At 38.6% G+C, this 24361-nt stretch overlaps 1 protein-coding gene across 1 annotated transcript in view; it reads right to left on the bottom strand.

The window, feature by feature from the left end:
- The window catches only part of JAKMIP1 (janus kinase and microtubule interacting protein 1), a 157062-nt gene that overhangs the window by 131202 nt on the left and 1499 nt on the right, over positions 1-24361 (bottom strand). The window lies entirely within an intron of this gene.

Genomic DNA, 24361 nt, shown 5'->3' on the forward strand with positions numbered 1-24361 from the left:
GAGTATCTTTTTCAGAAGACATTGTGTTGACTTTTTTTTTAATTAGTGTATTGCATTCCAACTATTTTTCATGTCAAGGATAAACTTATCCAATAACTATATATTCTGTCTTTTAGGATCAAAGGAAAATCTTAAGGCCTACATCAGAAGGAAGTAGTATAACTCCTCCTCAAAAGTACAGAGGTGTCGTAGCTCACAAGCCACTTTTATAGCAAAATAATCCTAAACTCGGGGCTCTTCTCAGCCTTAGTCCATTCCATCTTCTTAAATTTATTTAATAATAAAGGTTTTCTCCGGTTTACAGAGTAGGAGTGTAGGCTATAGACTACAATATGAATTACTTGGATTTTCAGCTCCTGACCTGCTGGCATACCATTAGGTCATATTACTTTTTTGTAAAAGTCTAGCTACATCTTCAACAGTATCACTGACTCTAGTTTACTTTTTTTTTTTTTTTCAGTGTTGCTTAAAAATATATATATATCCTAGTCGATTCTTATTTATGCACAACTGCCATTAACATAAAATAGGCCTGGAAGCAGAATAGATATACAGCATCTCTGCTCTCTGTTTAAGCTGTATCTTAAGTTCAGGATACACTACTTTGCAGGACTTCTATCTCCCACTATTTAAAAGACTCCTGAGCACACAGTGGTAGTCTAGGGAACGATTTCCCAAACCATTACAGACTTATTGACTGTAGACTGTACTTAGCAGCAGCCTCCCTGCTCAGCTCCCAACGGGCGGCTATCCTGTGCAAGCACGTCTAGACCTGGTCATTATCTCCCAGGTCTGCTCAGCGTACTAGACTCATGGGCAACATCAGCTGAGCAAGGGCACAAGGAGCTGATTATATAGCCCAGAGCAAGGAGCACACGAGAGACAGAGCAGAGCTGGACACCGGCATGGGAGAGGGAGGGAAGGCAGGAGCATATAAGCCTCTATCGGAAGAGGGAGGAGAGAGAAGAGAGACACGTCTCTTCCTGGCAATGCTGTCAGAGCTGCCCCACTCCCAGTCAGCGTTTTGTGGTACCTGTGGTCTCCCAGCAAGTCAATGCACCAACATATATTCCCTGCAGCATATTCAAGCTACAGGTTTCATCCAGAGCTGCAGTAATATACTAAGTTTTCATCCTCGTGTCCTGCAAAATTTAAAAGTGTAGCTGATTTTTCTATTTTAGTTGCAAACCAACTTAACTGGCTGCAGAAAAAGAAGGTTAGAAGATTACAATATTCCCCACAGGACCATAGGTAGGATGTAAAATAGTTACAACTATTTTACTATGATACTACACAATAAGTATCAGGGGAAGGCAATAATATCTTCCGTTTTCAAAGGAGTTCTAGATAGATAAATCTTCCCCTAAACAAGAGGAATATACATACTGCCTCATCTGCAGGAGAACGCATGACTGCATCTGCAGTTCTGTTCAAACAGGTAGGAGTTTTCATTGCAGGATGTTCAATTTAGGGTGCTAGAATTACATGGCTGAAGAAAAACGCAGGTCATTAAGTACACAAAGTATTTTGTACTTTCACTTCACATAGTGCAAATATTAATAATAATCCTTGCCTTTGACAGAAAAGGCCCATAGATCTGCAGATCATAATAGAATATATTTCTGTATACCTACCCAAACCCCAAATTCAAAGTTCCTATAGAAATATTAAAGTTGCACTTTTTATTAAATACTACAACTTCCCTTTCCATTAGAAGCTAGTAACAAAATCTGAATTTTTCAGCTGAGTAATTTCTTTGATACATCTCCCCTTATACATATAACACACAGTTTTGCCTCCTGCTCTCCCTAGCTGGCTGCCAACCATTAAAAACTAATCTTCATCACATTTAGAAAAGGAACAGAGGCAAATAATAATAACAACTTATTCTCATTCTCTCTCTCTCTTTCTCCGTATGAGCGTGCATGTGAATAAAAATATTCTCTAGATTTAGAAAATCTTATGTAAAATAACTATGGACCTGATCTACAGAAATAGCAGCAAGCTATTTGTGGCTGTTTCAAACACGCATATAAGCATCTGGAGATCCACCCCACGTTTTGATAAATTATTTATTGATGCTGTGGACCTTACCTACTGAGCAAGTGGCTTTTCTGCAATTGGAGATGCACTTGGATTCTTGGATTTCCAAATGAAGATGGAGAAGAGCTTTTTGGGGGGCTTTTATTTATTTATTGGCGGGGGGGAGGTATTTTGTTTTGTTTTTTTCCAGACAGCACAGTGAAGTTAAGGATCTTCCTAACCAGAAAGAGACTGATAACCCCAAGAGAAACCACAATAACCAAAGGGGTTAATTCTTTGCTTTAAGATCGCTCAAAATGCGGCAGGATAGTTGCTGATGATTTTGGTTAATGAGATAATTTACAGCCTGCTTTTGCATCAGCATGCTGCCTCCTTACAAAGTGGATTCAGTTTTAACTAGTTTTAACTGTTTATTTAATAGAATCACCATAAAAAGCAACCTATACTTTTAAGACCTCCTCCTGCAGTCTCTTGCAGACTGTGCTCGCATTAATACCACAGCTCTGCAAGACCAGTCCACTTTACACCGGAAGCCAATCTTCAACTAAGTTTTTGCACTACTGATCCACAAAAGTGGATTCTGTTTAAATATACTAGAATACTTTCTTTTATTACCTCCCCCCCTTTTTATTGACTGTGTAGACCTATTCTTACTTTTCCAGTATCCATCTATACATAGATTTGTTGAGTTATGGGTGCTGTTACTAACAAAATGTTTTATGACCGTTTTCTGCATATATAGTACCTCTGGCAGTAGGGGTAAACAAAGTTATTTAGGGAGACGGAGGTTTAGTTATTTGATTCCAAGTCACTTCTGACTACTTAATTTTGCTTCATTCAGTAGAGCATCATTTTTTTTAATTAAAAACAATTTTTTGTTATTTCTTCATAATATTATATCTTGAGGGTCAAACTACAACAAATGTCTCTATACGATAATGAGTACATAGGCTTTTCTAATATCCATACGTAGGCTTTCTCAATATCCACAAAGATCTGGAGAGCAGTCTCAGCTCTGAAAATGATAGTAGTAATAGTATTTGTTCAATGCTTAAAATTGTTCTGGTACTGAACACTTACGTTCACTGATGGTGGCAGGGAAGCACCAAGCATCTAAGAAGAAAGTAAAAGCTTTCAAAGCTGTCTGAGTCAGAAGGCTTTCTTAACAGCAGCAACAAAACGCCATTGCTATTAAGATGAATTTTAACGTTGTTTTCCTTTCTTGACCATTATTGCAGGGTAAATTGTTTCCAGTAGAGTTCTAGCTTTTTATTTCCACGTTTTCTTTCAACTTAATCAAGCAATCAAATAATTCACATGCGACAGAAAAACTGCGAAGGCTTTTTAAGCTGCCTGTAACTGAATTAACCTGATGAAATCCCGAGAAGCATCCTGGGTTATCCTCCTCTGTCCACGCAAATGAAGACTGTGACGTACAGTCAAAGAGCAATTCTCTGAAGTAAGGGAAAGCTTGAGCAATTCGATGCTAGGATATTTCTAGTGTTTCAAAATAAAAGGTGCATTTCGCAGGTCTTAGCGTTATCATCACCATGCCCAGCCAGCCTTTCTTGACTCTCTCAGAAATGAACTATGATACTGCAAGTGTAAAATTACATTTCTTAGTTTTACAAAAACAATATATATTTTTTATGGTAACTCATTCCTGAACACCACCACAAGTTCTCAGAGGCACAGACTACTCCCATGTGCTATAAACTTACACACACAGAGTCTTCAACAGTCTTCAGGATATCATCCATAACAGTGTATTTAAAGTGCAGGAGGGGAAAAAAAGTTAAGTGCTTCTGAAAAATATCTTGATTGTTATAAATAAAACATTTAAATGGTAATATGGCTATAAAAGCATGATTATAATAGAGCATTTCTGTAAACTGATTTTTTCTCTTCCCCCCTCTCCCCCAAGAAATGCTTCCTAAGTTTTTAAAGGAAGCAAAGAACAGTCCTTTGCCACACAAAATGCTAATGGTAATTACAAAAAGCAACTGATTCCTATAGACAATTATATTTAAAAAGCAGACATTTGATTCACAATGTTTTTTCTTTTAACTTGCAATTTTACTCCAGATGCACTCCGTGGAAAGAGGTAAGCTTTTCAGGTAAGCTGCTGCCTGTGGACAGCGTACAGATCACTATCTGAACAATTGTGAGTACCTTTCTGTGTCTCTGCAGACACTTAGTGACTCAGGAGTGCGGAGGTAAAAAAGGAAGGATGTATGGATGGCGGGAGGCAGAAGGAGATATTCCCTCCAGATATTTCCCATGTGAGTGAAAGCATAGGGAAACATGGCTGGGAAAGAAGGTGAGGAATAAAACCACAGGGTTAACTCCATGGCCCCATCAAGAGCACCAGGAGCTTTGCTGTTGATTTCTGCAGTAGCATTTTGCCCTGTAAGTAACAAAATAAGCGTCGCTGTGGAACCCCAGTGATTCACCGAGGAAATTCTGAGCAGCTGGGATTTGCTGTTTTTAAGCAAAAGTTGACTTTATTTCATCTGTGGCACTATTTAAGAAAGAGACAGCAAGCCCTTCCACATTTCTGGAAATCAGCAACTTTCGATTGGACATCTGAGCTGCAAGGTGACAAACAAGCTTAGAAACCTCTCAGCAAAACACCATGACGACAGTCAGATGATCAGCATGAGAAATTTCAAAGTTCCTCGTGTTTGTACCTGAACACTTCTGGACACACTGAACACAATGAAGAACGCTTGAAGAATGACATGTTTAGAGAAAGCCACATCCCCTGGACGTATTTGGAAAAGGTGCTTTTGGCTTTGAAATACCTTTAAAACCAAAAAGGAGAACTTCCTGGCAGAACAGTGAATTGCATTTCACTCATTTATGGGACGGCCTCCATTTCGTTCTTGGTGAACAACGGTCTGCATCATAAACCCATTAACACAAACTGAAACTCTGCTGCGTCTTGGAGCCCTCAGTGAAAACGGATGCTGAACTACTTACGACTAGAGTAAGAGACGCACCAGCATCATGTCCTAAAGACACACTATGCTCTTCAAGAATAGCAAAGTTATTTTAAAGAAAATAAGGATTTAAAGACAACGGATCCAATCCAGCCCTAGTAGAAGTATATATTCCTGGAATCTCTCTCTGTTTGCGACAAACTTTCCTGCTATGTTACGCCAGACATAACATATGCCAGACAGTGCCATTACTCTGGAGCCCCATGTATTATGCAGAAGCATCTATAGCCAAGATTAAGAATTACTTTGAATATTTGACTTGTTTAAGTTTTATTGCAAAAATGAGCTGATTTCCTTAAAAACTGAAGAGGTGTGAAAAGATCTAATAGAAGTAATGACACTGGACAGTTAATCAGGACATTTAAAAGTATTAAGAGGAGACAAAGCATTCATATGAACAAGACACTGTTTTCCTTCTTTCATTTTTGATTATTGCAGCTCCTGCTGGGTATGCAGACATGAGCATGCATGAGGGACTAACACTGGGAATCACCCTGAAACGAAACAGCTTAGGAAATCTTCATAATTACAAAATGAAGAAAAAAATTCCTTGGCCTTCCATAGTCATCTTCTAAACATGACTGTAACATTTCCATGCTATGAAATCAGAGTAATACATCTATCTAGAATGCTTCACTACCGCAAAATATACTGGGTAGTGGCAAGTTTCTGTATTAATTGATATATCTACACAAATTGTTCTTCAGACTCAACTAAACTACAGAATAAAAGAAGTCACTGTCTTCATTAACATTTATAAGGACGAAGTAGGATGTTCAATGTTTAAAAAACAACAGAACAAAAAACACACAAGAGCTAATCAGAGTATGGTATTCTTCAGTAATTAAGAAGCTAAAACACACATCTGTTCACAAGGCCTGAGAGTTTATGACTCTGACAGAGTGTTATCAAGACAGCAGAAGACACTTTCGCTTGCATGTACTTAGACATGAAAGATACTAAAATTTACTACAAAGGGATGAATATTAATATATTCATGACCTGCAGCCAAGAACATTACCCTCTGGCAAATGCTTTGAATCAAAATAGTAATGTTCCAAACAGATGAACAAGGTACATGCTTTAACCTTTCATGCCTAAATGAGGTCCTGTTACATGATAGTGTACCTTAAGAACCAAAGAAACCATTACTGTCAGTCCTTGAACAGGCTTCATGCAACTACGTCAAATAGTATTAAAAATACACGTTATCATCTCACTGAAAGCCTGCGGTGCTGCGGTATATTGACAAGAACAGAATATTTTTTGCCTTCCTGACAACATAAAATATCAGGAGGGCCTTGGGTAACTAGAGGTGCTAGCTTACGAGGGATGCCCCGATTTTGTAGGGCACTCCCAACTGCATGCATTTACTTGCAATTTTGGCCTTGCTTTCAATTACACCCTTGAGATGCTCTGTAGCCTGCGCCAGACCAGAAGAGAACCACATCACCGTATCACTTCTGTCTGCCACCGGGCTGCTCTGCACGCTGTCTGGCTGCTGCAAGATTTATTCGGGAGGGGGGAGGAGGAGAGCTATCTAATAACAGATACTGGATAATGCAATTTAATTTTACATTATCTAAATCAGAGTAAGACAGCGACATGCCGAATAACTCAATGTTTGATGACACTGGAAAATAAAAATATTTTTGAACTGCAAATTTAAGATGTACAATAGCTACACACTTAATGTACAAGAACAGCTATTTAGGAATATGTTTATATGTTTATGTCAGCATCAGTTTTAGGGACTTGATGATGTGAAACATTAGCATCTGTAGCTATATTTCTTCTTAATCTGACTACTTTAGTAACCGAGTAGAGTTTGAGTGGCATTTCAGACTAGTGTTTGTGAAACTGCTTCACTTGAAATAAAAATACCATTGTTAATGTCATTGCCATATACAAACCTTGTCAGGACAGAGACCCCACTGCGTACACACAAATGAAAATGAAAATCCAGTCCCTTCTACCCTCCCCATCCCTCTAGCAAGTGCATAATCTTTGCAGAAGAGAAAGATTACACTTTTAAGTACAGTAAATCCATTCTGAAGTCAGTTTTGGGGGGCTGGAAGAGATTATATATTTTTCCCTCTCCATTTCAAAAAGTTACATCAGCATTCAAATTAATTAGAGTAACCAGCTTTCCAGGTGGAAAAACGTTAGATATTCCCAACTAGAGAAAAAAAGCCCTCCAAAGTGATCCTAAAATAGATTTGGTCTCATGTACGCATAGATCATATTTGATACTGCATTCATTTGAAATGAGGTATAATATTTATATATACATACATATATCATTGATTTCTTCATTACCGTGGGTAGTGAGAAAACCTTACAACACACAAAGCTATCAGTGACAGCTCTCAATGACAGCCAGAGTTACACCAGTTTATTTTACTGGCTGGGGCTCTGACTTACACAACTTCAGAAGCTGCAGTCCTTGGTAAAGACATTTTACTATCAGGATCAAACAACTATATACACCTAAGAGTCCCGATGGGTTCACTCCCTCAGGAGCGAGCTATCCAACATTCAGCCTTAATTAGGTCCACTTTGACTATATGAAGATGCTACAGCTCTTTGTATGCTCACTTTGTTGGTATTGTTTTACTCTCATGGCATTTTAACTTGATTCAAGCCCAATATCAAGTCATTTTTTGCTGCAGCCAAGAGCAATCACCAAACGTTGTCATTTAGCAGGCTGTCTTTTTAAATACGGTTGACATGAAACACTTCCTTTGGAACAAGGCATTAGCGAATGAATTACTCGCGCTTCATGAAGGACTTGCCATTGAACATCTTTCTGTGCTTTGATATTATTCGTGCTGTTTTGCTGTAATCGTGACTCCGCTAATCCAGCTGCCCAGAGCACTAAAATCAGCTAGCAGTGAACGAACAGCTTCGGTCATCAGTATTCCCAGCATTCAAGTCACTGTCTCTTAAGCTACTTTCAGAGAGGAAATAAGAAGCGTTTCCAACTCTGCCCAGAAGCTGCCTCTGAGAAGGAAGAAAGGAGATACAGCTACTAAGTTTCAAGGTTATTCTAAATATTTGAGACTGTAGTGCATTAAACTGCAGGGAGCTGTAGCCTGTGCTAATAGCTATTGTGTTATACCGTTGGCAGATCCACAGAGGGACCTGGCAATTGGAGCACCACAAAACGCACAGCTCTGATGCTGACCGAGGGGGAGTAGAAAATACGGCCTTTTGGTGGGCCCTTACGCTCCCGCTACAACAAATGGGAAAGTTTAAGCACCTCACTATGCAATCCTCAGATGCAAACATGACGAGTACCTGCTCGTCTCATCTGGGCAATAAGATGCATACCTAACGTTAAGATTTCCTAAGATAGGTATCTCCACTTAATACAGCTCTAAATCCTCCTTTGAGTTTGATTTCTTCAAAAATGAAGCAGGCGTTTTATTTTGAAGACGCAGCTGGACGAGCGCGTTGTAAGAGCCCTGCACACAAACACAATGATTGTGGCACTTGCCCAGAACAGGAGCAATTCATTATTTCCCAATGAATGCCCCAAACATTAGCCTAGAGATCTAGGTCCTTCCCTAAGGACTAATAAATCTTTTTATTATTTTTTTTTTTTAAAGTGACCTAGTTTCAGCAGGAAACTGGCATCCCTTTTTTTTTTTTTTTTTTTTTAAAAGGCTTGCTCTCGATTCAAGCACAAGACTTCTGCATCCCTAGAAAAGGACCCTAGCCCTTCCTCCGATTACATTTCTGAACAGAAATTCCATTAACCACATTTTTTAAGGCACCCAGCTTATCAGCACGTTAGCACACACACCTACTGACCCGGTCCCCTTTGGGGACACAGGTGAGGTTAAACGCAGTACACGGCGACTGGCTTAGCAATGCAAAACCTGGATGAACTTGGAAAAAACACAAAAGCTGAGCTGCAGACGGACAGGAAACACTTGCAGGCTGTAAGCCTGGAAGTCACTAAGCAGATGTCTTGAGAACTGAAGAAAATATCATCCTGGGAGAAGCTTCGTGAGGCTGCAGACAGTGCCTAGAAGGACACTCAGCAACGGCGAGTACTCGTCCTCTCCCCGCAGCACACTGCAATTAAGGCCAGGGTTTCACGAACGCTATAAGCCAGTATAAACCTGAAAGAGAAATAATCGTGTGGCTACCTCGTGCCAGCGCAGCTGTGGCAGACTGAAAGAGGGAACTAATCCAAGTTAAGGGTAAGCTGTTTTCCCTTCTTGATACCTTTAACCTTGATCGCTTTCCTGAGCCAATTCATCTCCATCTGAGAACTGCTTGTGCCAGCACAAAGGAGAGCCTGGCAGAGGAAAAAGCAGCTGGACGCGGAAGGAGACTGGGAACACCTCTCTCGATGGCAGCGTTGCCTCCAAAAACATTCATGAAATTATGGCCTAAACAGTAGGCTAAGCCCGCTCACTGCTTTTCCATCCACTTCTGCCTAGGAAGCATCTAGTCAGATTTTAATGTCCTGCAGTTCACTTGCTTTTTTAAAATTTAAAACACACAGCTAAATAGGCATGATCATTTCTTCAGCTGTCTATAAATTAAATACACACACCGATCTAATTAGCTATACCAAATTAGATATAGCTGTAAAAAAAAAAAGAAAAGAAAAAAAGAAAAGAAATTCAACAAGCTGTACTTTGCAACTTGCTGCAAGCAGACCCAAGACTGTTAATAAAATTATTTTGGTTTTATAAAGGGTTTCTGACTAAAATTTAGTAGTATTTTCTGTTCACTATTTTTATTCAAAACGAATTAAGCCCCTTTAACCTACTCCATTTCAAAGTACTAGCAACCTCTGCATGATTCTCCCTTTATATTTGCAGTACGTGGGTACATTCAGTAAATAACAGGTCTTCAAAACCATCTAAAGCAAAAATTCCCATTGCTATCGGTCTTTTATGGGCTCATTATTAGAATTGCTGCAGAGATTCCTAGAAATATGAGAGATTAAAGGAAGAGAAACAATCTAATTTGCCTGAACACTAGACAGCATTGGATTTTCCAATGTCCGAAAGACCTTTTACAGAAGAATAGAATCCTAAATTGATATGTAAAAAAAACATATGATATGGTAAAATAAAGACAGAAATTGACAGATGTTAGGGCTAGGTAAGATAGACCAGGGACAAGTTCTGTCTCTGTTACAGCTCTTTTAAAAAAAAAAAACAAAAACTAACTTGATTGATTTAATATCCTTCAAAAAAAGATAAACTAAAGAAGATTTTAGTGAGAGTTTTACTATGAGATAGTTTCCTTCTTTCGTGAACGCTTAACAAACAGGAAGCTGTCATTTGATAACTTGGGACGGGAAACAGAAGTTGGCATTTGAACATATGAGGTATTTAATATAGTTTATGAGCAAATTCTTAGTACTCTGTAGGAAGAAGAAACTGTTATATTCACAAAAAATATAAGAACTGCCTTGTAACAGTGCATATATAGTCAGATACAAAGTAAAATTTCTCGTGAATCAGGCTTCTGTAAACTTGACTCCTGTTGGGAGCTACCGGGCAAAATGCCAGTCCACTTCTTGAAGCAAGAGCGTGTCCTGAAAATAAAGTAGTAGTTTTTCCCAAAAAGTGAATGTTTATCTTGGTATTCTTACTGGGAAGTTTAACATACTCTTAATCAAAACAAAACAAAAATATGGCTTCTATACGATATTCTTTACTAAGTGTATTTCCTTAAATTAGAACCATTCAAAGGTAAAGGTTTATTACAAATGTCTCTCCACTTTCACTTCTTTTGCCTTAAGCAGTTTCCAAAGTTTTATTCTGAAGCAAGCAACATTTGTAGCCATAAAGCTGAGAGAGCTAGATGTCAGATGAAAACCCTGCCAGGTAGCGAAAACAGCTCAGTCTTCACAATTAAGCTAATATTTCACAGTAAAAAACAGCTTAGTAAACAAAAAGCAAAGCCAAATTATATGCCAGTAGCTGGGCTCCAGATAGTAACATGAGGCTGGGTGCAGGGTTAGGAGACGCGGGAAGCAGGAGAAATGACATTCAGGCCACGATGCAATCACGCCTACTGCTGGATGCATACCGACCCAGTAAAAGAGTCGCATTAAAAACACAACCTGACTTCAGAAATTAAAACGCAACAACACCTTGAGAGCTGAGTAGCCTTCTTAGTAAAAGCTTAGATAAACCAGTCTCATATTCAATGAGATTAAAGATAAACCATTGTATGCAGGTGCCATTCAAACTCGGAGGATCTTGAGAGAGGGATAAATAAATACATAGATCAATAAAACTAATTTCACATTTAAAAGTGCTGCCATCAGGTTTGCTAGTGCTTCCTCCAATCCATCATAATCACAACCGTGGAGTGATCACCATCAGAATTATAATTGTGGAGTAATAATAATAATAATAATTCCAGAGCAAAACACCGACGTGAACAGTCCAGGCTACGCATAAGAGAAGGGCTGTCTCACAGTGAGGACCACACAGGGCTAGCCATATAGAACATGACGCAAGGCACCATTAACCTGATTTTTACATAAACTTTTTCACTTTTCTTACCTAGAAAGAATTTGTATACTTGGCAAGAATATTTAAAAAAAAAATCTGGACACATCCACTATCCATACGTGATGCATGAAAAGCAAGCCAAGACTTCTAAGGACACTGAAGTTATTGCACATGGACAGTAAATTTGATACATTTATTAACCACTCAGTACATGCAATAGCAATTCCATACATTATATCTGCACATTCTTCTGCCAGGGAAATTCCAGACAGGAATATAGCTGCCTTGTCACTGCTGGATGCATAAACCACTCCCTTACAGCTCCTCTTCATGCTTCCTAACTTAAATATGTAGTTTGAGACTTTATATTCCTATTACTAAGCAGTGCATCATATTTCTGGCAAGTCTTGAACTATAAATAATTTAAAGTATAAAACAGATAAAAAGTGACTCCTGATAGAAATTATTTTTACAGTGACACTTGCAAAATATCACCAGCAAGACAGTAGTTGAATTCCTTACAGATTATAGAGGGCAATTTTAGTCCATTCACACTCCTAAGATTAAAATTTGCGTGAAAATAACCTTGCTGTTACAGTTCTTAAAGTACTTTTTTCTAGAACGTCTATTAAAGTATTAAACATATATCCAAATACATTTCAGGGAGCACCAATAACTGCGTAAACCGGAAAAGCAAACAATAACAAAGTTACTTTGGACTTCGTTAATAGCAATAACTATTGTTATTTGGAATTTCAACCATGCTTAGAGAACCTAGCTGAAAACCGAACTGCTCTTCATACAAACGCGCTGCCTTTATCTAGGGATAAATACTGAACTGCTAGAACACAGTAAGAGTCTAGCCCAGGTGAAAGAAACACTGTCTTTAAGATTGCCTAAGCTAAAACAGATAAAGAGCTCAGGGATAGACAGACTCAAACTAGCAAAGCCACATCTTGTTAAGGCATATGCTGCCTGTCTACAATACTTTTAACACATGCTAGAACATACTGGATACATTATCACATTTATTGCCTTGACAACAAAGCTAGAATGAGTAGTACAGGATAGTCCCTGTTCCCAAGATCTTTAATTAAAGAGGAAGCAAAGGAAGTATTAGCTGTATTTTCAGACAGGATCAGATAAGATCTTTGTCTTATTGAGACAAAGCAAAGCAAAGTCATATTTCAAAACTGATTAGTTTGCTAGGGAAATAAGTGATTTTTCATAAGTACTTCCACAATGATGCTCTTTACCTGACAATATAATTAAAAAAAGAAGAATTAAGGAAAAATATTTTGAATAAAAAGTGTGTGGGTTTTTTTTTTAATTTCAAAGAGAAAATCTTTCCACTTTACAGGTTCATTTTGCTTTTTGTTTAACAGGAAAAGTTTACAAAAAATTTATAGCGAGTGCAAATTGAATACATTGCAACTACTAAGTCTGCATTTTTTTCCCTAGAAGTTTCAAAAGAAGTATTTTCCCCAGCTCTGATCATGGATACTATCTTTAGGAAAGCTCTACTGAAAACACCTTAAAAATCAAGGTGCACTTGGTTTCAAGCGCTAAAATATCATCATTATTTGCCCCTCTCCCCCAAAAAAGTTATTTTTTTAAACAAGGGATCTCAGCTTCCTTCTGTCACGTAAACTCTTTAGTATCATGAAAACTTTTATTTCTTGAAAGTTTGTCCCACTTAACTTGTGCACGTGCATCTATGATTCTTATAACAGACAGTAACTGAAGCACCATTATTGTGGTATACAAAATTATCAGTTGATATCAAGTGCCTACAGAATATTGCCTGAAGGAATTTAAGAGTTACAAGAGGCAAGATCCGACTTTTAGAAACACAGAAAAAATGCTAAGTACTGTGCTGTTAATAAATACCTTTAATTACAAATATGCATTATAAGTCTTAAATATTGGGAGAAAATATGTTCTATGGAGAATATTTCATACATATGTATCATGTATGTTTTATAATTATATGTATATTCTATTATACATATATATTTATATGTATATACATATAATGCATATGAAAATTTCATATATGTGTGTCTCTGTGTGTACATCTATATATTCCATCCTATCTACATCATGCTGTTTTGTACCTATTTAATAGTTCTTTAAAAAGTGATATGCAAAGTCAACCACAATAACGGAGGGGAGGGGAATAAAAAGGAAAAAAGAAACGCAGCACTGACCAACTCACAAACTATGTTTAAGCTGCCTGGTATCAGCGATGCCATTCACCGAGAGGCTCACGAAAGCTAAAGATTTGGCAATTCAACAGCCAAACCAGCAATTACATGTCAAAAAACATCTACAAAATCTCAGCTGGAATGAAGTAACACACAAAGTTACATGCGCTGCCATTACATGAAAAATTTCATCAGTTTTGGCTCCAAGTCAAGGTGAGGCACCGCAAAGGGGTGGGGGTGGAAATCGATAAATAAACCTGTTTAAAACCCACCTGAACTACTTGCTGCGATCCTGTCTCAGTCTCCTGCATTAGGAAAATCGTTTGTTTGTTTGTTAAACTCCTGAATGGAAACCAAAACCGATGAATAACATGCTTAGAAAATGGTGCTCATAAATAACAACAAAAGTTGTTAAGTATTTATAAGGCAGTAACATAAAACAAAACAACGTTCAACACCTTACCTAGGGAACACTGCTTCTAGAAATCCATGACTGACTTCATAATTTTAATGGGAATTTAGCAGTTCTCAAAAACAGGCCAAGGGAATTTATAAATTTCTTATCTTGAATGCATTTCCTTTTTTTCCATTATTAAGATATGATGCAAAAAATACATATATTTTAATTGATAGATTTGTATACTTCCGCTGCTGCGCTCTTGAAGGATATAGCCTAAACTACAAAAAGAAAGAAGACTTATTTTTACAACTTGATTAAAGGAAAAATAGATTCAGGTGTACGTATATAAATACATACACATATATACACACACCATATACAGTTCATGTTTATTCCAATCTGACCAGTTAGTTAATATTTCAAGTCAAAATTTAAAAAAGCCAACAACAACAGCTAAACAACAGCAGGAAACTCTCCATGAATGTCATGGAAGATTCGCCTGTGCGTTTTATTTACGTTTTCATTGTTTTATTTTTAATCATAGCACTGAAAAGGTGAACAAATCAGATCACTACTATCAGTCACTATAGGGTGGCTTTATGGTAACCACATATTAAACTGCAGAACGATATTGAACCTGACAAGATAAGGTCCCGTTTATGTAATCCTGCTTTAGAAGCTTCTAATGAGTTACCGCAGCCTAACCCAGATAGGCCTGGCAGCACTTTCCTTCCTTGTTTATGTCTACGCAAGGAAGAGAGTACAATTTCATTGTTAAAATTGCTGTGCTGTACACAGAACACTCTTGTTAAACATTTTGATCTTCAATAAAAATCAATAACCTTAAAAAATATAATTAGGCAGAAGTTTATCATATTTACAATGCAAAAGGTTTGGTTTTATTTGCACTAAGTCTGCTACATAGCCACAGCCACAGCGTTACTGAGAAGAGACTCCTGAGGCAGGGGAACAGATATTCAACGCAATCAGGTAAATAAAGAAAGTGGTAGATTCTCCGGCACTGGAGCCTTCACACTGACAGCAGTTACCTTCAACTGCAAAATAACGGCCTGCATGCAGAAATCATTGAAAGATGTTTTAGGTCTCAAGTTGTATTTTAAGTGAGCTATTATTACCGCGGCCTCTTTTTGCTTGCAAATCTATAGAGAAGAATGTTCTTTCATCTTAGAAGCATCTTAGCTTTATTAGAGAGAGAGAGCCTCCACCAGGAGCCATGCCCGGCCGCTTCAGAGCCCCGCGTCCTGCCACCTGTCCCGCAGGCGCACATGACACTTGAGGATCAGCAGCAGCCAGGGCAAGCAGCGGTCATTCAGCAACATCTGCCAACTGATCAAAAGTGGCATTAATGAAACTCCAAAAGGAGTTCAGTTCATTCCTTCATGCTAGAAGACAGCTGCAGCGACAAAAGGTGTACATAAAAAACGGCACACTAAGATGCTAGGTGGTAAAACGGAGCAGGGAAGAGGATGAAGCTTTGCAGAGATCCAGGACAGCTGCAGCAAACACCTTGCAAAATGCAATGACAGTACTGTTCGACATCAAACACAGGATGAAATGTAAAACTGCAATGTAAGAAATAAGGATAGGAATCATAAGAGACCCAACTACAAACAGAACAAAAAGATTAAGAATTGGCCATTGTGACTTGTCATCATATCATATATTTTAGTACCTATTGTTTCTACATTTGGCTATATATAAAGTGTTGTTAGTTTTAAGATAGTTTCAATAAATGTTCATAATGCAAAAGCAATATGGGTCACAGTAGTTTGTATTTGCAGTATCAGCAGATGTTTTCTCTGTACTGTGTCTACTAATATTACAAAAAGCACTAAAAACGCAGTTCAGAGTGCTGCAATTTCAAATGAGAGCATTTTCTCCTATGCACTTGGATGCCAGTCTGTTGCTATATCAGGCCAACAGATTTCGAGAATCAGAGAACATCAGCCGTAAGACAACAAAGCATGGCATCCAAAAGCCAAACATGGCCAGTCGACCATAAACATACTACCTTGGCTTCAAATGGTAATTATCTCCCTGCAAAGCTAAGGCTCTAGTTCAGCAGAAAGTTGTTCCACTAATTTAACTCTTCACAAAGAAAAAGAGATGCCTTAAAGGACAAGAGTTTGTATTTATTTTACTTTAGTATTTTAATCAAAAAGTATGGTGACAATAAAACAAAAAAAAATTTTTATTCTTTTTTTTTTCTTTTGCTAAAAAAGGCTATGGGAAGAGGGTGAATCCCATTATTTTTTCCACCACCTGATCTATCAATTAAGTCACTGCTTCTACACCACCAGAATGCAACGTAAGCACCGCTTGTTATATAACCCATCCGACATGCAAGCTTCCTGTGAACACTGATTTTGATAAAATCACTACTTTCTGAAACACAGACAGCTGCTCCAGGGGAAAGTGGAAAAGCAACACGAAAAACTAAAGGAAAATCAACTCTAATGCACTTTTGTTGCCCTCCATATTCAACAACTCACTTCTTACTTTCAATCCTCCAAACTCAAGACAGAAAAACACTAGTTAAATATGACAGTGATCGAGTATACCAAAAAAGTAAAACGTTGAAGATCATCTCTGCCAGTAACTTCAGTATTAGGCTGGTACTTCACATGAGACATTGATTTTAATGCAACTCACCCCGAGGGACAGGGAGACATGAGCTCTGTCCCATACTCAGTCATTAGAATCAATTAGGTGATAAGGGCCAGATCCTCTGGCACGAACCATTCACTTAAGCCTTTGTGTATATTGTACAATGAGGTGGAAAACAGAGGAGGACAGTCTGAATGATATCATCTTTGAGTGCATCAAAGCAGATATTTACCAAAGACCGATTTTTCAGTGATGTGCACTCTGCATCTGCCCCCCAAGCCCCAGAAAGTGAATCTACAGGTCGGAGAAGCTAACAATTCAGTCAGTGGAAAGCGATGACTCAGCAGCATATGGCCTCAGGAGTACTTGGCCTGAGCCTCAATCTCTGCATAATAGATTTATAACACACTTTGAATTAGAAATGTAAAAGGGTTGCACTCAAATAAAATAAAATGAGAGAGAGAAGTGAGCCCTGATGCTAAGAATGCAACTGAACGCAAAAAATCAGAAAAATCTGTAGCTTGTAATTGACAAGAAAGAAAAAAAATGGTAGATTTCTGAATTGCATTTACACTAAGAAAAGGGACCACTGAAGCAAAGTTATATTTTAAAAAAAATGTGCATTCTCAGTAAGTCTAAAGTCATTCAACACCACATGACCTTAAAGTAGAAAGGTAATACTGAATTCTGAAAGACAAAATCCAGTGTTCAGCAACAATTAAAACTTACTAAAAACTGGGTTTCTTTGGCTTCACACAGGTAGAAATGGATATAAACATTTATCATTAAAATTGCATAATATAAAGTCTTAAAGTACATTATCAATAAAATGCACTAAAATCTTGTGAATATTAATAAGAGTGTATTACAAAAAAGTAGATACATTTCAGTCTGCACATATTCTTTGTATTCTTCATCTTACAGAGACAGATAATCTCAGTGGAAGAGAAGAAGCCATAGCGTCCATTACGTGAAAAGGAAACCTGGCAAGCAACAGATATCACAGAAGGCTTAAATGCAGGTTAACCAGAAGGCCTTTGTGCTTCCTGAATAAGGAGAAAGAAAACTGAAATGATTGAGAAATCATACTACGGAGGAAGAAGAGGAGGAGGAATTACTAAAGTAACTGAGCAAAAAATAAAATGCTGACTACTGTATAGAGACAGGAAACATCGGAATAAATTCCACTCATCAAAAACGGAATGAGTTTTAGCAGTGTCAGATATAAAATGCAAAGCTAAGAACCTCGGCTTACACACAGATTTATATTATGAACACAGCATTTTCCTGCTGGCCCAGTATCTCATGTAGAAGGATGACAACGAATGCTTTTCCCACTGCCATGCAGATAGGCAGAAGGGTAACTACACAAGCGCCAGTTTGGGGAGCTGGGCTTTCCGCGTTATCAGGAGCGACAGCTTTGTCTCCTTGACACACTTCCATGGAGTACTGCAAACACACAAGTAGCAGATCAAACTCCTCCGACACCAAAGAATGAAATAAATCTCTGTTCAGAGACTATTATTCCCCTCACAGGGGCTCAGGAACAGAAGCAGAGCCAAATTCTGATCCAGCGGGCAGATCGTTTTTTAATCGCAGTGACGCATGCATCAATCCTGTAACGTACTGCGTAGCTTCAGCACAGGCATACCTAACGCAAAGTCATGCAAGACTAGAAGCCTGGCCACACCTTGCAGGTTAAGCCCCCCATGCAGCCCAACATTATTAGAAGCGCTACCAAAATTTTCTTCTCTTGAAAGGGAAAACATTAATTTTTTTACATTTCTTTGAACACAAACACCACAGCATGTGCCAGTCTACTCCAACATTACAAAATCTTAGCAAGAAGTGCAAAAATTAAACAGTTTGACTAATGAAGCTTTGGTTTATAATTCATTTGCTTGAAAACGTAAATTGCTAAAAACAAAACATTATTTTAACCTGACAGTCCCCTTGAGAGCAATATTCCTTACACTGTGAGCTTAGTCTAAGCTGTTTATTAGCACAAATATTACTAACAGCCTTCAGAACAAAAATCTGAGACCTAGAGCTGGCTTTAAACCTCAGCTTGCTAGCCTAGCTGAAGTTATAGGTTAAACCTTAATTTCAGCACCTGTATAGGTATTACCCAGGCCAGTTTGAAGCCCAAGCAACAGAACCAAGTGCTGGTAGTCCTTCAGTGCCTTCTACAGCTCTACAAGCCTGTTTCCCATAACTCATTTCCCATGTTCTTGGGCTTGAGGAGCCCACACAGCCTGCACCATTTCTCCAACACTCTGCTCGTCTCAGTCCAACAGCTCTAGATATTGCCATGTCAGAATGATGCTGGCTCTAAGTTTTAGAGCGGATTCAGATGGGGCTATTTCTGCCCTAGAAGAAACCTCCCTGGCAGGGAGAGCAGAGGAGCAGGATCAACCCCAGTTCCTGCAGTCAGCAACATGAGTAGATGTAACTAGAGTTACTGCAGGGCCTTGCTCCAAAGGGAACCACTTTTGCTGTCAAGGAGCCGTAACATCTCATTTAAGCATACTGAAAATATTTACCTGATTTTTTTTTTGGGGGGGGGGGGGGAGGGGAACAAACAAATAAACAAAAAAATCAGGCACTACTTGATAGCCTTCCATATAGGGGAAACTGTTAATAGTCACTGATAGCAGCACAGGAATTTCAGCACATAGGTTACATGTATCTCTCTGCTCTTGATATTTTGTTAAATAAGTAGGCAATAAAAGTGTGTGTGCTATCCTGAAGAAGTCACAGCCTCCCTTCCTCTAAGAGCAAACTCCAGCAGATCTCTAGGCTGCTATCAAGTTAAAGTCCATACTGCAAACAGGCCTGCAATTTGCTTCAGGGGGTCTAAAACACAATCCCTCAACTCCAAACTTCATGTATCAAAGCTGCAATCTTTATCATCACTGCAACAGTGGCTTGCATAAAGGAAAAAAAAAAGTGAGAATTTTCTTCTGGCATGGTCGATTTGCTGCGTACAGCAAGCTGCAATGAGGAGAGCAATGGCCGTGATCACACTCCAATGGTTTTTATATGCAGCACGTTCAGCCAGCCAAATGCACATGCCACATAGTGTTTCCACCAAACATCTTGGGGCCAAGCACAGTTCCACAAGTCGCAGCAAAAAACAAACAAGAAGGGTCTCAAAATACGGAAAAAAAGGTATTTTGGTGTTATTTGGAAGAAGTTACATCCTATTCATCCAAAACAGATAAGAGAGACCTCAGCACCCAATACACAACATCTTACCAGGTTTTCCACACCAATATTCTTGAAGAAGACTCTGACCAGCTGAGACCTCCAAAACAGATCATCATTACTCTGTGCTGCTGACATGCTCCCTGTAACAGGTAAACCATAGGTATATGCATGTTCCTGGTGGAGACTCTTTCAGGAAGACCCTAGCCTCAAAGCCTATATTTTTTCCCTCGGTGCAGTAACCACAACTGATTGTAGCCTCGCACCAAGGAGAACTGGTTTGCTTGTACTGAACTGGAGGCTCACAGACCCAATAAGCCAGTACTCACATAACATAACAGGCCACCGCCAGAGCCATCTCACTGGCATATCCCAGCACTGCAGGAATGAGGAAAACTTCCCATGCCTGCACTATACGAATTCTTCTGCTTCAAGTGCACAGCTATTTCTGGTCACCCAGCATAGACACTGTGATATACCGAGGATGCGCTGCCTGTCCTGCACCCAAAACGTCAAGTCTATCTACAGAGAACCTGCAGCAATCATTACATTGTCAGCAACTCTGCTCTACCACGTCAGCATACAGAAGTTCCCCTGCTGCCCCATGACCTGTCAACCCCTGTGAGATCCGGAAACTAATTCAGAACTGCTGTCTGTAGAAGGCCCTGGAGACACGTGTCACTCACCTCCTGGAAAACTTCCTCCAGCCACACCAGGCCCACAGTCTGCCACTAAATAGAGGAGACTCGAGCAGAAAGCATGTGCAGCTGGAGGTAAAATACATCAGTGGAGCAAGAACACTACTTCAGAGAAATCCAGGACATACAAGATTACCCACAAAACGTTGAGAAATAAATTCTAGAACAGTTAAAATGAGAAAGACTCAGCTCTTGAATTCACTGCTAACAGACCACAAAATTGAGCACTTCCAACGAAAGCCTAGCTGCATAGGCACGGATCACACGAAGCGTTGGGACGCGGATGCTCACAAGCAGGTTTAACGGGTCTAAGAACTACAACTCAACCACCTGGTAAGACGTTGTTCACATTCGAATTCACTAATATACTGCATTACTTTTATACCAGGAGGAAGGCCTGTGCACTCCTTCAGTCTCTTAAGCTTTGGACTGTGACCCCAAGGTCATGCTTGCCAGTTAAAATCTTAATAACATCCACAAGCACCCACTTACAAGCCCTCTTTTCAGAGCAGGTTTCATCAGACAGAAATTACTTCCAGCATAAGCCATGATAAATGCTGGAAACAATCCCGATTTTTAGATTTTGTCCACATGAAGACTTGAACGTACATCAAAGAAGGATATTTTTCTTATGGAAAGCCTCAGAACTGTAGTAGCTCTTCCTGCGCACAGAAGACAGACTGTCAGTCACACTCGTGATGCTACCACTGCAGTCAACTTCTCTGTCTCTGTCTAGACAAGAACTTATTTACATGCAGCGTAAATCCAGAATGCACGTGATAAAACTGATGGATCCATATTACATAGATTGTAACTGAGATCACAATCAAACCAGTCACTACCAAAAGCGTTCTTATTTTGCTATTTAAAAAGCCATGACTCTTGCAAGAGAGAACCCATAACAACATTTATATTATCTGTGGGGTGCACCTCATGCATTTAATCAGGAAAAAAGGAAAAATTGTTTGTGTAATTCCAAAAATACGAATTTCACACTGTATAAATTCATTACTAAAGAATAGATCTACGACTTAATTAATGATACCCTCCCAGTTTTTAAAAAAAAGGTTATAGAAGAAAACAGAACGGCAAGGCAGAACAGTCATTCCTCCATCATGGAAAAGTGCACAGAATAAGAACATGTAGCATTTTGCCCTCAACAAAGCTGCCTACACAGACACCCACTCTTTCCTATTTTTCTCTGCAGCACAGTCTTTTAACCCAATCATCTCCTCCTTCATTTCTCTCACATTCACAGACTTACCTGCTTGCCACAGAGCTTCTTCAGATTTGTTTACACAAGAAAACTGAGCAAGAAAAGTTATTCTTCTACAGCCAGTACAGAATAAATCACCTCTTTTATTTCTCCTCTCTTCCCAGCATACTTATATGCCAATAAAAATAATTTCCTGGAGATCAGTATGCACATAAGCTTTTGGGTTATCCAGGAATATATCTGAAATCTGGAATAACTAGAGCAGGATAGTCATTCTGCAGATCTAAGTTCCACGCTGCAATAGGTTCACGCGTTTGGTCCCCTCTCCCAGGAAGGAGCTGGCAATTCCTGCGTTGCAGTGCAGGGCCAAGGGATTTTACCCAGCTCCCGGACTCCATGTGCCAGTTACAGCTGATTGGGACAGCTGGACCACTAATGCATTTTTGATGAGATGCAAAAAAGGCTAGATACACTGCATGCAAAAGAGCAAACCTATACTGTTATTTTGCTGATTTTGCTCCTTCTACAGAAGGGAATACAGTGGACTATTTTGTCAACAGAACACCTGTAATTAGTATTGGGCCAGGGGGAGGCTGAAAGTTTTAGGATGAAATATTAGTGCTAATTAATTACGAACAATTACGATGCAGTGAAAAACGGCATAAAAACCTTAGATTTCCAGAGTTTCCAACATGCTTGAGAGAGAGAGAGATGGTATTAGACTTTCTTTTTCTCAGATAAACATAGCAACTTTGAATATGCAAGAGGTATATGAGAGACAGTGTTAACTGGACTTCTCAAAACACTTCCATGCAACCTTTTTTTAATTCAAAAACGTATTAGCAACTGCTCATTTAATTCATGACTTCTCCCATCATTCCAACGCATAAAAAGCAGCAGACCGTAATCTCTTTATCATTATTGCATCATCTGTGACTGTTACACACAAGCAGGAGCACAAAAAGCCTTTAAATAAATAAAAAATAGTACTTACTGTACTTGTTCTTTTTCTGTACTAAAGTTATACAGATGTGCTGCAGCTGACTAACTCTGGACTCTATAAAGCAAGACCTTAGTATTATTTTTCTTGATGAAAATGGTATTTAAGGCTCTGTGCTTTACTGACATTGAACAGGATTTTAGATTTACAGATCTAAATCTGCAAGAAAAGCACAATATTTATTATTCCCTTACAGTGAAATTGGGACACCTCTTCCTAGAGATTCATCAGCTTTGACTGATCTAAAACTATTTTTTAAGTTAGAAAAAGCAAATAACTAGAATCCTATGCTGCTTTTGCTGTCTTTTAAGGATTAACCTTGCTCAATTCCTGGACAATATATATATTAAGTACTCTAATTAGAGCTTACACAGGACACACCTCCAATACATCCCCTCTTAAGGAATAATCTGGCATTATTATAAAATTATTTGTATAGTGCTAGTATGCAGGAACCTTGTAGTATTTCATCTAGTCTGTCAGACATACTAGCCCCCACATAACTGTTTATTTGCACGTTAATTCAAGAAGTACTTTCTGACTGCACATGTATGCACATGCTTTAAAACTCTCTGCATTTACAGTGGTTACTCTTCATCTGTCTTAGAACCTGTGCTTTGTTACATAATAATTTGTAGCTAAATTATGGGCAGCTAGTTAATTAATTATCTAGCTCTGATTATCTAACCACGGCTTTAGTGATCATTCCTCACTGTGGTGCAATAACAACCACGAAGCCATCTAGGAAAGGCAAAGGTGAAAGACAGGAATGTCTAATAGTGAAAAAAAAAATGTTTCAGGTCTCACACAATACGCAACAGCAAAGAAAATCTACATAAAAAGATAGATTAATAGAATTTTTGTTACTAACATGAAGGTAAGTTTGGCTGCAAATAGCATACAGCTGAGTGCAGGAAGTCTTAGCATTTTACTGCAACAGGTAGTAATAGCCCTGACTTCCTTGTTCGAGAACGTAGAAACTAATAAATCTTGAGACATGGTAACATATGATAGCAATTCATCAAAAATAAACAAGCACACTGGAAAACATTAATGATGGGGCATAATAAGGTATTAGGAAAAAATGAATAATAGCTTTTCAAAAACATTCACCCTTCACTCAAGGCAGTTACTCATTGCAGAGAATACAAGTTAACGTCGTTCAACAGTAAAACTGTGTGAAAAAAAAGTAAAATAACAGAGAAACTCATCTAATCTTCCCAGTCCAGTACAGATATCTTGAATTCTGGAGCAGGAACAGTATCTTGAAGACTTCAACCCTTCTTAAAAAAATGAAATTGGCCAACAAACTCCTGTCTCTGTCCCCTATGACTGATTTTTGAGAATCGTTTAAGCTCATTTCCGCAGGAAGCCAGGCTACAGCAAATGCAATTAAAGTTTTTAGTAAGAATTTCCCACTGTATTAAAAGACTCCAATTTGCCAGAAGAGATATAAGATTGGGACA

Source organism: Struthio camelus, chromosome 4 (assembly GCF_040807025.1).
Source record: "Struthio camelus isolate bStrCam1 chromosome 4, bStrCam1.hap1, whole genome shotgun sequence".
Taxonomy (NCBI): Eukaryota; Metazoa; Chordata; class Aves; order Struthioniformes; family Struthionidae; genus Struthio; species Struthio camelus.